The sequence below is a fragment of the Rattus norvegicus genome, chromosome 3 (genome assembly GCF_036323735.1).
Source record: "Rattus norvegicus strain BN/NHsdMcwi chromosome 3, GRCr8, whole genome shotgun sequence".
In the NCBI taxonomy this organism is placed as follows: Eukaryota; Metazoa; Chordata; class Mammalia; order Rodentia; family Muridae; genus Rattus; species Rattus norvegicus.
Window position 1 is genome coordinate 166,671,945 of NC_086021.1, and position 13,248 is coordinate 166,685,192.

Consider the following 13,248-nt stretch of genomic DNA (forward strand, 5'->3'; position numbering starts at 1 on the left):
TTCTAGGAAGTCTTAAATTTTTTTTCTTATTTCTTCATTGTAGAATGGCTAGACCAGCTTGGTTCTTAGGTCCATTTTCTTGAAAAATCTTTCCCTAACCCTTTACTCTGAGTTAATGTCTACCTTTGATGTTGAGGTGTGCTTTCGTATGCAGCGGAAGGATAGATTCAGACTTTGCATCCATCCTGTTAGTTTGTGTCTTTTTTTGGGTAATTCATTTCATTGATATTGAGAGGTATCAATAACTAATGATTGTTAATTCCTGTTATTTTATTGTTATGGTATTTGTTGTTTGGTTATATGTGAGATTATTTATTGCTTGTGTTTTTGTGGCTGTAGTTGACCTGGTTGGATTGGAGTTTTCTTTCTAGTATCTTCTGTAGGGTTGGATTTATAGATATATATTGTTTGAATTTGACTTTATCATGGAATGTTTTGTTTTCTTCATCTATGGTCATAGAAAGTTTTGCTGGGTATAGCAATCTGAGTAGGTATCTGTGGTGTTTTTAGAGTTTGCAAGACATCTGTCAGGCCCTTCTTGATTTTAGAGTCTTCATTGAGAAGTCAAGTGTAGTTCTAATAAGTCTGCCTTTTGTTACTTGCTTTTTGTCCCTTGCAGGTTTTAATATTCTTTCTTTGTTCTGTTTGTTTAGTGTTTTGATTATTATGTGGTATGGGGAATTTCTTTTCTGGTTCAATCTACTTTATGTTCTGTAAGCTTCTTGTACTTTTATAGACATCTCCTTTTTAGGTTAGAATTTTTTTTCCTATGATCTTGTTGAGAATGTTTTCTTTGAGATCAGATCCCTCTCCTTCCTCTATACCTATTGGTCTTAGGTTTGGTCTTTTCATAGTGATTTCCTGGATGTTTAGTGTCAGGAAATTTTTTGACTGATGTATATATTTCTTCTATCATATCTTCAGTGCCTGAGATTCTTTTTCCATCTCTTGTATTTTGATGATGATGCTTGCATCTGTAGTTCATTTATCTAGATTTTCAATTTCCAGAAGTCCCTCAATTTGTGTTTTCTTTATTGCTTCTATTTTTAGTTTCAGGTCTTAAACAGTTTTATTCATTTCCTCAAACTTTTTTTTTTTTGGCTTTAAGAGATTGTTCATTTTCTTCATTTTTTGGTTTGTCTTTCCCTTGATTTCTTTAAGGGGCTTATTCATTTCTTCTTTTTTTTTTCTTTTCTTTTTTTCAGAGCTGGGGACCGAACCCAGGGCCTTGCGCTTGCTAGGCAAGCGCTCTACCACTGAGCTAAATCCCCAACCCCTATTCATTTCTTCTTTAAGGAACTCTATTATCTTCATAAAGTTGGTTTTAAAGTCTTTTTCTCATATTTCAGCTGTGTTGGAATATTCAGGGATTTCTGTAGGATAGATACCTGGGCTCTAGTGGTAATATATTGTCTTGGCTATTGTTGATTTTGCTCTTACACTGGTGTCCAGGCATCTGGATTTGTTGTGATGAGTTTAGGTGCCATTTTCTTAATTTGACTTTGTTGAATGAGTTTTGTTCCTTGGTTTCTGCTTCCTCTCTAGTCTTTTTTTTTATTTTTTTAAACATCTTTATTTATTATATACATTGTAGCTATCTTCAGACACACCAGAAAAGGGCATCAGATCTCATTACAGATGGTTGTAAGCCACCATGTGGTTGCTGGGATTTGAACTCAGGACCTTTGGAAGAGCAGTCGGTGTTCTTAACCACTGAGCCACCTCTCCAGCCCCCTCTCTAGTCTTTTGATCTGTGTGACTTCTGGTTCAGCATGGAGTTACCACCTTAGTTGGGGCAGGTGTTTTAGTGGCTGTTATGGATTCTGGTCAGGCACTGAGTCTCTCTACCTGGGATCACCTACCTGTTCTTCTGTCTGCCATGGTCTGTACTTGAAAGGGGATGTCTGCCCTTGTTTTATTCTTTTAAAAAAATATACTACATGTGCGTGTGTGTATATGTGTGTGCACATGCATGTGCACGAGTGTGAGTATGCAAGTCTGTGCACACACTCAGACTAGGAGGGGGCATTAGTTATCCTCTCTCCCCTCAGTAGTCTGCTGGCCCTGGGATTCCCGGGTGGGTGGGAGTGGATGGGCTTTCTAGGTGTGTAAGGAAGGAGATCTGGAAAGAAGGGAGGTAAGAGGCAGGTCTCTGGTAAACTCTTTTGTCATTGGTATCCCTTCGAACTTCCCACTACAGCCCAGGCTGGCTTTAAGCTAGCTGTGTAGACAAAGGTGACCTCGAAGTTCTGATTCTCCTGCCCCTGTCTCCTGAGGACTGAGACCACAGGCATGTGCCACCATGGGAGAAGTGGGATGTTCTTGTCGTTCTTTACAACCCCAGACTCATGCTGACTGCCTACCTTGCTTCTTACCGTGGTGTCTGTTGGCCTCTCAAAGTTAACAGAGTCAAAGGATCCTCACCAGCTGCCTCACCTACCCATCTGCACGGTCTCCCTTCCTGGTGTCCTAGGCCCTCTCGTCTCTCTATTTGCATAGGATTAACCACCTTTAGTTGCCCTTGGTGCCCCCCCTCCCCTCTTCTTGTCAATGTCTGAAGCTAAGTGCACAAGGGCCCAGGAAGCCAGAAGAAGCCAGCAGCCCACCACATCTACTGGTGACACCCAGGCAAGGAGCTAGTGCAGATGCCTCTCACTGCCTCCGTGTTCCCAGTGGTAGCACACCAAGGCCTAGCAGCCAGTGGAGTTTGATAAAAATAAAATCCTTACAATCTTCAGTGTTTCTCCCTTCCAGAGTTCAATCCTGACTCTTACAAGCTAGCCGACGAGCTGTCTCCCAGGCACCTCCTCTCCTGTCCTATACTCCATCACCTGGTTCTGTTACTTCATGGATTCCAGAGACACTTCTTATGGTAATGGGCACTTTTTAAAAAGGCAAAGAGCTTAGTGAACAAAAGCATTTTCCACCAGAGCCTGACAACCTGCACTTCCCAAGACCCACAGGTGGAGAGAGAGAACATGACTGCCTCATGTGTGCTGTAGCATGTAAGTGATCCATACTGTGCAAAGATCTATATGAAAAATCACAAAAAAAAAATTGCTGAGAAGAGTTAAACATCTAAATCAGGGGTTCTCAATCTGTGGGTCAAGATCCCGTAGGGGTCACAGATCAGATATTTACACTGCAAGTCATAACAGTAGCAAAATTACAGTTGTAAAGCAGCGACAAGATAATTTTACAGTTGGGGTCACCACAACGTGAAGAACTGTATTAAAGAACTGTCAGGAAGGTTAAGACCCGATGCTCTAAATGAACGCAGAGGTATACAATATTCATGGATCGAATGACTCAACACTCAGAAATCGTTTCTCCCCAAATGATCTTCAAGTTAAGCACCATCTCAGGCAAGATCTTAGAAGACTTTCCTACAGAAATTGACAATATAATTACATAATTATATGGAACAGACAGGGATGTACAATACAGGCCAATGCAAGAGGTGAATCTTTCTTCCCACCACAGCGTCTCCATTACATGGATTTATTGTGACTTAAAACACACACACACACACACACACACACACACACACACACACACACACACACATTTGGCCAGATGTAGTGAAGTATGCCTTTAATCTCAGCACACAGGAGGCAGAGGCAGGCACCCTGGTCTACATAGTGAGACCTGTCTACAAAGAATAACGTGTTTATTTATTTATCCTGAGACAAACTCTCTATATTGTGTAGCTTCTTCCTTGGAGAACACTTTCCCCTACTCTCAGCACTCCTTGGCTGCCTGTAATTGTAGGTCTGAGACTTCCTAAGCTCCATTTCCCTCTGCCCATATAAGCATGTCTATTGGTGTCGTCGTGTTCAGGCCATGTGCTGGCAGCCTTATTAGGCGACCTTAGGCTGCAGCTTCTGACATTACTAGGACACACAATCTCACAGCCAAATCCTCTGTTTTTCTGGCTGTTAAAATCTTCTGCCCACTCTTCTGCAATGCGGTGTGGTTGTCCTTAATGGTATTCATCTGCTGCCAAGAGAAGCTTCCTTGATAAGAAGTTGTTGGAAATTGGTTCTAATGCTTTGTCTTAATTTGGCCCCCAAACCTGCACTTCCAGACTGAGGATCACTGCCCCCAGCTGGCTTTGAATGGTAATATAGGGATGCCATACAGTCATTGGCTGGGCAGGGGGATGGAAGTGGGGCTTTTAGATTGCAGGTGGGCAAGGGACTGAGGGAGGGAGGGGGAGGAGAGGGAGAAGAGGAAGAGGAAGAGGAAGAGGGGGAGGGGAAGGAAGAGGAGAATCACCACGACTCGGAGGGAGAGGGATCAGATTTAAGAGCTGCAGGGGAGGAACCATCCAGCAATGTTGGTGGAAAGGGGATGTGGCCCTATGGGGGCGCTGCCCAGAAGGTAACGGGGCATACAGATTTAGAAGGTGTTAAGCCAAGAATACTGGAGGGAATTGTGTGCTAGCCATAGGGAGGTTTAAAAGTGCCCAGAAATTAAGCAAGTCAAGGCATACCAAAATTAGCTGGGGTGTGTGTGTGCCGTTCATTGGTGAATCCAGAGCGCTCCTGAGTGAGTGCAGTGTGCACCCTGCTGGGAGCCAGATCAGTTGAACTAATTCCTTATCTTATGGGAATAAGCACAGACGTTAAGGACACAGTCAGGGATTATGCTGGTTTAGTAAAGCAGTGGTTAGAATCCACGACTTCATAGCCTTGGGTAATTGGCTAGGTTTCCAGGACCAGACATGACTCCTCTCTTGTTGAGGAGGTCTTAAGTCTAATTAGAGAGCTGTTGGTTACCGCCTAAGTGCGCATGCCTCTAGTGCACCCTTAACGGTCATTGTGCCATGCTGCCTGCTGAGTGGTTCATGTGTGCCAGAGCAGGACTGTCCGTAGCTTCCTTCTCTGAAAGCTTGCATGATGCCTTCTGGCAGCAGCTAGTCCTCAGGCAGGAGTTATTATTACATTGTATTTTTGTTTATTCACTTATTTCTTTATTATTTGCTTTGAGACAGGTTCTCTCTACATAGTCCTGGCTGCCCTAAAACGTACTACATACATGTAGTACAGGCTGCCCTCAGACTCAGAGATCTGCCTGCCTCTGCCTCCCGAGTGCTCCCATGAAAGGTGTGCACTACCACGCTCTGCTGCTGTTAACTTTAAAAAACCATCTTCTAGGGCTGGGGCTGTAGCTTAGAGGTAGACAGCTTCTCTGGTATCCAAGAGGCTCTTGGCACAGTCTTCAGTACTAAACAAAAACAACCTCCGAGCTGGGGAGCTGGCTGAGTGAGTGAGATGCTTCACAAGTGTAAGGGCCTGCTTCAGAATCCCCACCGCAGTGCATGCTGGGACCCTGTTGCTCCTCCAGTGAAATGGGAGGCAGAGATAGGAGAAGGCCCAGAAGCTCACAGGCAGCTAGCCTGGGGTACACATCAGCCATCAGCTGGGGCTGGCCTTCGACTTCCACACACTATAGCCCAGGCATCCACATGGATGTATAATACACATCACACACATACAAATCACACACTGTCTCACACACACACACACTCATACACACACATACTCTCACACTCACACACACTCATATACACACATAATCTCACACTCACACACACACACTCATACACTCACACACATTCACGTACCCCCACACACATATACCCACACTCTAACACACACTCTACACACTTACACATACACACTGTCTCATACACACTCTCTTACACACACACTCTTACGCACACTCTCCACACTTGAACACACTCTCCACACACACACACACTGATACACACTCACATACATACTCACAACACATACACACACACACACTCATACACATACACACTCATACACATACACTCTCACACACACATACTCATACACATACACACTCATACACATACACTCTCACACACACATACTCATACACACATTCACACACACATGGTCACACTCTCCACATTCACACGTGATCATACATACTTTCTCATACATATTCTCCTTCTCTCTCTCACACACATATGCACACACACACACACACACACACACACACACACACACAACTACTTCAGCAATGGTCGCTCATGTCTACAGGTCCAGCAGTTGGAAGGCTGAGGTGAGATGACCTAATGCCTGCTTGAACTGCACAGTGAGACCCAATCACAAACAACAAACAAATGAAACTCAACTTCGTTGAGGCATATTTTCCATAAAATAAAATGAAATGAATTGAACATTGAGATAAAGTGCAGACACATCCAGAGAGACTGGGTTGCAGGCATGAACCAGCATATCTGGCTGACTGCATTCTTTTAACATGCTTGTCTAGCTTTATCTGCACATGACCTGAAGAGGGTGGGCTGGGCCATATTCCTCTCTGGATTTTCTGGAGAAGCAACAATTTTATCCCAAGTTATTTTGCATGGATAGAAATTTAGCCTTAGTCATTCGAATTTTTTTTTAAAGATACAAAAAAGAAACAGACAAACAAAACGACACCATTTGCCCCATTTAAATTTATTTGTGTAATTTTTTGTGTGCCAGGCAATGGTTCTACCTCTGAGCAGGCCCTTGTCCCCTATTTTGACTTTTGATGTCATTACCTCATTTTTATATTATCAACTCTTATCAGGTTAATGCAGTTACCTTTGTACTAAACACCACAGGGTTTATGCTTATAGTAACAACAGAGGCTAAACGTCTCTGCATTCACTCGTACAAGTAAGATTTATCCTTCCAGGGGCTCTGACTGACCTATTAACATCTTTTTCTCTGGGTGGTAATGACTTCTCTCAGCTTTTGGGACTATTTTTCTCTTTCCTTCCTTTCTGGCAGGCCACTTGGCCGGGCCTGGCACTGCTGGTTGAGTGCCTTCCCCTGCGCCCACGGTATACACTGTCCCCCTCCTTCCTACACCCAGAATGTTTCTGTTGAGAAATCTGCTGATAAGTAAATTGGGAGTCCAGTATTATTCATTTCTAGTTTCTTCTTGCTTTGGAATCCTTGATCTCTGCAGGCTTGACTCCTTCAGCCTTGGGGCTCATTTCTGTTGAAACAGACCAGTGACTTTTAACCTGTGTAGTTGGAGGATCCTTGACCTCTCCCAGACAGGAATGCTTCCTCTTTAAGTGAGGGCCAGCTCCTTCCCTGGAGGCAAATGGCCTTTGCTTCTGTCCCCCCCCCCCCCCAAGTCTGCACACAGCAAGGCTTTGAGAGTTGGGGACTAGAGTTTCCTGTCTCCTCCAGGAGCATCTAGCCTTTGCACTGTAGGACCAAAACTGAGAATTTGTGAGCTGGTGCAGAGGGAGCAGGCCCCAGTGGCCTGGGAGAAGGAGTGTGCACAGGATTGTGGTCTCCACAGGCCTACTGCTCTCAGCCTTTAGAAACATGGTAAAATTCTAGCTACTTTTTAAAATTTTTGCTTTTTACCGTTGTTAGCCAAATATTATGGATTGGGACATCTTATAAGCAACAAAAACTTGATTTTCACATTTCTCTGTGGCTTGGGAAGTCCAAGGTTAGGTAGCATTGCAGCTGAGGAGAGCTTCTGGCTGTAGACGGCTCCTATTCTGGTTTCATTCTGTGACAAATCCCATGCAGGAGCGACTGAGGGGAGAGCAGGATTTGTCTGTCTTGTTCTTCCTGGTTCCAACCTGTCTTTGCTAGGGCTTCTATCACTGATGAAACACCGTGATCCTCAAAACAAGTCGGGGAGGAAAGGGTTACTCAGCTTATACTTCCATAGCACTGTTCAGTATTGAAGGAAGTCAGGACAGGAGCTCGAAGAAGACAGAATCCTGGAGGCAGGAGCTGATGCAGAGGCCACGGAAGGGTGCTGCCTTGATTACTCAGTCTGCTCTCTCTCTCTCACTCTCTCTGCTTGCCCCCCCCCTCTTTCTATTGTTTGCTTTTCAAGACAGGGTTTCTCTGTGTAGTTCTGGCTGCCTCACTCTGCACACCAGGCTGGCCTCGAGTTCAGAGATCCACCTGCCTCTGCCTCCCAAGTGTTGGGATTAAGGGCGTGTGCCACCACTACCTGGTACTAGTCTGCCCTCTTATAGAACTCAGGGACGGCATCGCCCACAGTGGGCTGGGCCTTCCCTCATCAATCACTATAAAAATGCCTTACAGCCTGGTGGTGGTTAATCCCAGTACTTGGGAGGCATCTTCTCAATTGAGATGTCCTTCCTTTCAGATAACTCTAGTCTATGTGTCAAGTCGACATAAGATTAGACAGTGCATCTTCCATCACTGAGGAAAGTCAGGGCAGGAACTCTTAAGCAGGATCTTGAAGCAGAAGCTATGGAGGGGCCCTGCTTGCTGGATTATGTGGCAGGTTTGTGCTCAGCTAGCTTTCTTATACAGCTCAGGGCCACCTACCTGCTTAGGGATGGTGCCACCCACAGTGGACTGGACCTTTCCAGTTAGCAAGCAAGACAATCCCTCACAGACACGCCCATAGACTAGTTTGATCTGGACAGTCCCTCAACTGAGACTTCCTAGGTAATTGTAGTCTATACCAAGCTGACAGTTAAAGCTGACTAGGATAGTGCTTTTTAAGCCAAGGCCTCACACAGTAGGAGCTTTGGTATCTTTGCTATAAGGTTGCAACATTGTCACATTGGTGATTCAGTGACCAGATACCCTTGAAGACAGATGCTTCCTCAGTGGTAGGTCCCTTCCATGGGATAAGATCTTCCTCCATGCTGTGTCTGCATTTCTCCAGAAGCGGTAGGGCCTAGGGCATTCTTGTCCTCCTTCCAAGAATGTCTTGTTTTTGTGCTATAGGATAGACGATTGTGGAAAGTAACTGGGTTCAAGCCCTTTATGGGAGAACAGCTCCCTGGGTGGACTTGGATGAAGCCAAGTCTTTCCTGCTGTACTTGTCAAGAATAACAAGAATGTCTAGTGGGCAAGACATCCTGAGATAAGAGCTGATCGAAACTGTCTGTACTCTGTCATGTCCCACCCCCACCCAGTGCTCGCCCAGCGCAGGCGGGCTGATTTCTGAGTCTCTCCAGCTGCAGTGTAAATGGGACTGGGCGTCTGAGATACTGTCTGCCTCAGTCATGGTGCTGAACCTCGGAAGACCCACTAGTTGTGACTCCTGGGCTTTTGTTGACTCTTGCTAACTGAAGGTCTCAGGTCATTTCATGTGATGCGATATGGTGTGTGTGTGTGTGTGTTTGTGTGTGTGTGTGATAAGTGTGAGTATATATATGAACATGTGAGAATGTACATGCATGTGGCAAAGTATGTGTATGTATGTGTGAGTATGTGTGTGAGAAAGCAGATATGTGTGTGTTGAGTGTGTGTCTCTGTGTGTGTGTGGGTGCCAAGTTACTCCACGGAGTGCAGGCTCCCCCCTGGCGACTATTCCCTTGAATGGACCCTGAAGTGGGTCCTGGATTTTCTTTTAGTTGCCCTTCAGAATCTGATCTTCTTGGGGGCCATGTGACCTGAGTTCTCTAATAGATTCAAGAAAAGTTACAAGTTACAATTCTGCAGAGGAATCTGTCCTCTCTTCCTGGCTGGGAGGGAGCATGCTCTGACAACAGCTGCCCATTTTCTAGGGAAATGGAACCTCTTGGGAATCAATCTCTTGAGATTGAGGAACTTTGATTTGTTTCTAACAAAACAACCATATGGTGCCTTGAAAGAAAACAATACCATATACAATGTTTCCAAAGAGAGAGAGAGAGAGAGAGAGAGGCTCACACACCTGCAGAGCCCGTACTTAGAAAATGACAAAACTCTGAAGAGCAGAGTCAGAGAAGTTCTAAGTGGTTGACTGTGCTCGTGGATCAGAAGAATTAACATAGGAAAATGGCAATTCTCGCCAAATGATCTACATTTTTAGTGCAATTCCCATAAAAATCTCAGCAAAGCTTTCCATAGGCATAGAAAAACCTATTTTAAAGCCTGTGTAGAAAGGCACAAGCCCCCAGATAATAAAGCCTAGGAGAACAAAGTGGGGGAATCACTTGGATTGGTAGTTATGGAAACTTAGACAGTGCTCTACTGGTGGAGAGCATTCCATTATGGAATGGACAGGCATTCTGCTCAGAGGCAGAGTGCTTGCCTGGTGTGTGAGGCTCTGAGTTCCACTCCTCGAAACAACAACAACAACAACAACAACAACAACAACACACACACACACACACACACACCACGTGCAGGAGAGGACTAAAGAAACCCAAAGCCATAGCACGTGGTGGTGCCCACCAACAATGCCAGTGCTCAGGAAGCAGAAACAGGGGTCTGGGGAGTTCACAATCAACTTCAGGGGCCACCTGGGCTCACAAGACTGTCTCAATGGCTCCCTCTCTCGATTAGTGGGCCAGTATGTACAACAGTGGTTCTCAACCTGTGGATCTTGACCCCTTTGGGATAAAATATCAGATATTTACATTACCACTCCCAACAGTTGCAAAATTACAGTTACGAAGTAGCAATAAAATGACTTTACGATTGGGGGGGGGGGGTCACCGCATCATGAGGAACTGTGTTAAATGCCACAGCATTAGGAAGGCTGAGAACCGCTGATGTAGGAGCCTGAAGTTGGTTGATTTAGTGAATTATCTTCCATTGCTTTTTTTTTTTTAACCTTCTTCACTGAGGCAGGGTCTCTCAATGAATCCCAGGAGATCGCAGGAATGGAGGCCCAACTCCCTCATGTTGTACTGGCTACTTTGAAGTCAACTGGACACAAGCTAGAGTCTTTTTGGAAGAGGGAACTTCAACTGAGAAAATCACCCCACTAGACTAGCCCACAGGCAAGTCTGTGATGTATTTTCTTGATTAATGAATCATTTTCGTCACGAGGGCCCAGCTCACTGGGGCAATATCACCCCTGGGCTGGTGGTTCTGGGTACTCTAAGAAAGCAGGCCGAGCAGGCCATGAGTGAGTAAGCCTGTAAAAAAATACTCCCCATCGCCTGTCTCCCTTTCCCTCCCGCCTCTCATTTGCAGATGGTAAGCTATGACAGAAAGGTTTGTCTTGGCTCATGACTCTGGCCCAAGAAAGAAAGATATCTCTGCAGATGGCTTTATTGATTGAGTCCTGGTGTAGCACAGGTAAGATACAGGGAGCAGGGAGCAGAAACCGGCCACGCTAGACCTTTCAGCAAGCCCACTCTCTGGAGAGATCATCAACTCCTTTATCCTCCAATCCCACAAATAAGTCTATACACAGTGAGGGTGGAGCCCCGGTCACCTCTTGATGGTCCCACCTCCTAATAGAGTACCAAAGTAGAGAATTAAATTCAACGTGGGTTTCTGGGACAAGGCATAGTGGCACCACCCGCATAGGGGTGTGTGGTTTTACTTCTTTCCCATGTTAGTAGCAATTAATGCGTTATTGCCTAGCCTTGCTTTATCTGTGCAAGTGTGTGCGTATGTGTGTGTGTGTGCACACGCGCGTGTAAGCTCAAAGTTGACATCAGGTCTCTTTCTTCATTAGTCTCCTGTCTATTGAAGCAGACTCTGAGCTGAACCCAGAGCTTGCTAATTCTACCCAATCTACTTAACCAGCCTGCTCCAGAGATTCCCCTGCCTCTGCCTACAGGAATGGCAGGAATTACATCTCAGTTTTAGTTTCTTTCTCTTTTGTCCATAATCTCCTGGAGGTCAGTGCTGGGGCTTGACCTGCTCTGCCCACAAGCTCTGCTCAGCAAGCACAAGGCACTGTCCGCACAGTGAAAAGCTAGCAACCCTAACGTCAAATCTAAGGGCTTGCACCTGAGACACTGGATCCTAGTTTTCTTCCTTCTCCCTGAAGTCCCTGAGCACCCATTAGAGGCTTGAAACCACACAGCCAGAGTGAGGGCTGGTGAGATGCTGGGATGGGCAGTGTCCTTGCCTCTTTGATTCTTCCTGGTCACACCTCCACCCTCCTGCCCTAGGGGAACTCAGTACACAAAGCCCTATCTGCATTTCTACCAACAGTAGCATTTTACTTTGTAAACACCATCTGTCCAAGTAAAGGGGAGATGGCATCGTGCATTTTTAGAGTGGTCTGGACCTCTGGGGCGGTAGGTGTTTATGTGTTTGTGAAATCTCTCCACAAAGGACATTCATTCAGAACAGGGATTGGAACTTGCGCCCCCTGTCAAGTCGGGTCTCAGGCAGAAGAGCCCGACCTGCGTGTTCACTGCTATCCAGCAGGGGGCGCCCACGGTCCGCGGAGAGGCCGCGCTCAGGCTGGCCGAGGCTTATTATCCCCTCTGCTCAGAAAAATAAAGTGAGATTGTGGAAGGAGACTACTTAATCTTTTAAATCCCAGTTCCATAACACCAAACCTCTCTTTAGACTTCACGGGCGCGCGTGTTGCGGGGAGAGGGGAGTACTTTGCCTAACTGGGCGGCCTAGAGCAACTTATAAGCAAGGACTTGATGCCCTCTGTTCCTTCAGGTATCTGAAGCTGCCCGGAAGTTTGTGAGCCAGCAAGGGCAAGGCTGACCTTCCAAACCCCCCATGCCTCCCCATACCTACCCTCCTCTCCCTCTTCTGTAACATAGGCATCCTGGGAAACAGATGCCTCCTGTTCCCTTCCTCCCTCTCCACTAAATCCTTTCTCAGCCTGGGGGCGGCTGGGCACACCCTGAGGACTCACTGTGCACTGTCCGTCCAAACATACCACGCCTTGCGAATTCCCGGATTTTGTGTATCTGGACAGTGAGACAGTGATCGGAGTCTAAGGTAGGCTCTCTCAGGATGTGCTGGACAATCAGGTGCTGCCCCCTAGTCTCCCAGCCCCCACCGTGAGCCAGACCTTCTGCTGCTTGCTAGGAAGAAGGCAGACCATAGGGAAGCCTGCCTTTGTCTCAGAGACCTCCTTTCCGGGGGTGGGGAAGACGGTCTAGCTAGTAAGCACCACTTAGAGAGAACTAGAACTAGGCAAGGCCTTTCACATCTGCAATCCCGATACATGGGAAGCTAGGACTGAAAAATAACAAGCTTGAGGCCAGCTGCGGTTATATAAAATATTCTGTCTTAAAAATTAATTGATTGGGGGCTGGAGAGATGGCTCAGCAGTTAAGAGCACTGACTGCTCTTCCAGAGGTCCTGAGTTCAATTCCCAGCAGCCACATGGTGGCTCACAACCATCTGTAGGGGGATCTGATGACCTCTTCTGGTGTGTCTGAAGACAGATTTTACATACATATATATATATATATACACATATATATATATATATATATATACACGTATATATATATATATAATTTTTTAAAAGAATACGTTTCTTTAAAAATTAATCAAT